The sequence below is a fragment of the Triticum urartu genome, chromosome 1A (assembly GCF_056163025.1).
Source record: "Triticum urartu cultivar PI428250 chromosome 1A, HENAU_Tu73, whole genome shotgun sequence".
NCBI classification, from domain to species: Eukaryota; Viridiplantae; Streptophyta; class Magnoliopsida; order Poales; family Poaceae; genus Triticum; species Triticum urartu.
The window spans coordinates 554,291,585-554,295,138 of NC_141873.1; the positions used below are offsets into that span (position 1 = coordinate 554,291,585).

Below are 3,554 nucleotides of genomic sequence, written 5' to 3' on the forward strand. Positions count from 1 at the left end.
CCGCAAATGAAATGTCAGGTCTAGTTGCAGCAGCAAGGTACATGAGAGAACCAACTATTTGGGAGTATTTTAGTTGCTCGACCCCTTGTCCTCTGTTCTTACGAAGCTTTAGACTTGGGTCATAGGGAGTTGGAGATGTTCTAGAGTCCTCAAAACCAAACCGACTCAGGATTTTCTCCACATAATGAGACTGACTTAATGTAATCCCATTCTCATTCATTTGCAGCTTTATGTTTAAAATAACATCCGCCTCTCCCAAATCATTCATATCAAAGTTTTGAGACAGAAAGGATTTAACATCATTTATAACATCCATATCGGTCCCAAAAATTAATATGTCATCAACGTATAAGCATAACATTACACCCTTACCCCCACCATATTTATAGTACACACATTTCTCCCCTTCATTCACCACAAAGCCTGCCGAAGTGAGAGTTTTGTCAAATTTTTCATGCCACTGCTTCGGCGCCTGCTTGAGGCCATAGAGTGATTTCTTCAATCTACACACCATGTTCTCTTGCCCGGTTGCTACAAAACCATCAGGTTGCTGCATATAAATTTCCTCATCAAGCTCTCCATTTAGGAAAGTCGTCTTCACATCCATTTGATGGATTAGGAATTCATAAGATGCTGCTAGAGCAATCAGCACCTGAATTGTAGTCATCCTAGCAACCGGCGAGTATGTATCAAAGAAATCCTCACCTTCCTTTTGGGTAAAACCCTTGGCCACGAGTCTAGCCTTATACTTTTCAATGCTACCATCAGGTCTTAACTTCCTTTTAAATATCCATTTGCAACCAATAGGTTTACAACCAATCGGTCATGGATAGATTTCCCATGTTCCTTTAGTGAGAATGGAATCCATTTCACTTTGGACTGCCTCCTTCCAATCATCAGCATCTAGGGATGCATATGCTTCAGAGAGAGTTCTGGGAACATCATCCACAAGGTACACAGTGAAGTCATCTCCAAAGGACCTTTTAGTCCGTTGTCTCTTGCTCCTTCTGGGAGCTACTTCGCTATCATCCTCCTCTGTTGGATTATACGGAGTTGCAAAAGGAGTACTTTCCGGTTCAGGCTCGGGTGCAAATTCTCTTTTTATAGTTGGTTGACTAGTGGATGCTCTATTTTCCTTCATTCGAAAGATGTTCTCAAAGAAGGTAGTGTCTCGAGATTCTATCACAGTGTTAGTGTGCACATCAGAAAACTCGGACTTGACTACCAAGAACCTATAAGCGTTGCTATTATGTGCGTAACCTAGAAAGATACAATCAACAGTCTTAGGTCCCAATTTTCGTTTCTTGCATACAGGTACATTAACCTTGGCTAAACAGCCCCAAGCACGTAAGAAACACAGAGTTGGTTTGTGTCCTTTCCATCCTTCATGTGGAGTTGTATCTCCTTTTGATGAAGGAACTCTGTTGAGAACATAACATGCAGCCAATGCAGCCTCTCCCCACCATGACTTAGCTAAACCGGCACTGTCCAACATGGCATTTACCAAGTCCGTAAGTGTTCGGTTTTTGGGTTCAGCCACTCCATTTGATTGGGGCGAGTAGGGAGGGGTTACCTCATGGATAATTCCATGCTCTGCACAAAATCCAGCAAACTCATGTGAGACATACTCTCCCCCTCTGTCAGACTTTAAGCGTTTGATCTTCTTCTCTGATTGGTTTTCTACCTCAGCTTTGTAGATCTTAAAGCAGTTCAACGCCTCATCTTTCATTTTTACTAGATAAATATGACACCACTTAGTCGCATCATCTATCAATGTCATCATATATCTTTTCCCTGCCTTAGTCAAAACTCCATTCATCTCACACAAATCTGAATGGATTAAATGTAGAGGTGAAAGGCTTTTCTCCCCAATAGGTTTAAACGGTTTTCGGGGTTGCTTTGCTTGCACACAAGCCTGACACTTAGATCCACGAACTATCGAGACATTCGGAATTAAATTAAGCTTGCATAACCGAACAATGCGATCAAAATTTATATGACATAAACGAGAGTGCCAAAGAGCAACATCTCCAACATTTATTCCAGAACGTGAAGAACAAGATAAATTGTTTACGACATTACAGTCGTCTAGAATAGAAAGGCGTAACAAGCCTCCGCTGTTATAGCCTTTGCCAATAAACAAACAAAATTTCGAAATAACAAACTTATTCGACTCAAACACCAGCTTGTAGCCATCACGGCACAGCAGTGAACCAGAAAGCAGGTTCCTATTTATTCCTGGGACATGCCGGACGTTCTTCAGCGACAAAGTCTTCCCCGAGGTAAGCCTCAGGTCAACTCTACCGGTTCCACGAAAGGTTGCCCTTGTTTCGTTCCCCATCATGATGGTGGAACCGCTGCAAGCCTGATAATAAGAAAACAAGTTGTAGTCAGCACAAACATGCACATTAGCTCCAGTATCTATCCACCAATCAGTGGATTGACATGCAAGAAGGACACTAGGGACATACCTAGATCCTCCACCTGCCTCGCTAACGACAACATTCGCATATGGCTGGCCTCCTTCCTTCCTGCCTTTGCGCATGCGACACTTCCTGGCTATGTGCCCAGGCTCACCACACACGAAGCAGTTGAAGTCACCCTTTTCTTTCTTCTTCTTCTTAAAGCCTGTGGTTTGTTTTGCCTTCCCTATGTTCTTGTAATTCTTTGCACCGGAACTGCCAGCCCCACTTTGCACGACATTGGCATTCAGAACCGGCTGGGGAGGAACTTTTTCCGCATCTTTCGCTCTGGCATTTTCCTCAACATCAAGAGTGGTGATGAGACTTTCCACGGTCATCACCTCCCTCTTGTGTTTGAGAGTGGTGGAAAAGCTCCTCCAAGATGGAGGTAACTTGGCAATAATGCCCCCCACCACAAACTTGTCAGGCAGAACGACTCCAAAACCAGCGAGTTCCCCCACCAGGAGCTGGATCTCATGGGCTTGTGTGACGACCGAATTATTATCGGCCATCTTAAAATCATGATACAGCTCATTAACATACAGTTCACGCCCAGCATCCGACTCTCCATATTTCCTTTCGAGCGCTTCCCAAACAAGGGCAGGGCTAGCAAAGTTCATATATATGTCACACCTCAAAATCACGCTGTTGTTCCTTCGTGAGTGGCCTCTCAACGGTGGGTGAAATCACCCACCACAAGTTCATGCTCATAAGCCAGAACTTCACACGGGTCTGCCATCTTTTGAAGTTCTCATCCCCAAACTTCTCAGGTTTCATCACATCGCTTGGTCCAGCCATTGCACAGTAGTAATGTTTCTTGTCTGTTGGAAATATGGCAGGTAATACAATTAATATAATTCCGAATTTATGTGAGACTGATGACAAGGAAAGATCTAACAGATTTATACATGCAATCACGTAGATGAAATCTAGCAGATAAATGAAATCGACATGGACTGAAGTCCCATAACAAGATCACATAAATATAACCAATTGAAGGAAATATGCCCTAGAGGCAATAATAAAGTTATTATTTATTTCCTTATAATCATGATAAATGTTTATTATTCATGCTAGAATTGTATTAACCGG

At 42.8% G+C, this 3,554-nt stretch overlaps 1 pseudogene; it reads right to left on the reverse strand.

Annotated features, from left to right (window-relative positions):
• Positions 1 to 2,300: 2,300 nt before the first annotated feature.
• Positions 2,301 to 3,260, reverse strand: LOC147992615 (uncharacterized; annotated as a pseudogene).
• Between the last annotated feature and the right edge of the window lie 294 nt (positions 3,261 to 3,554).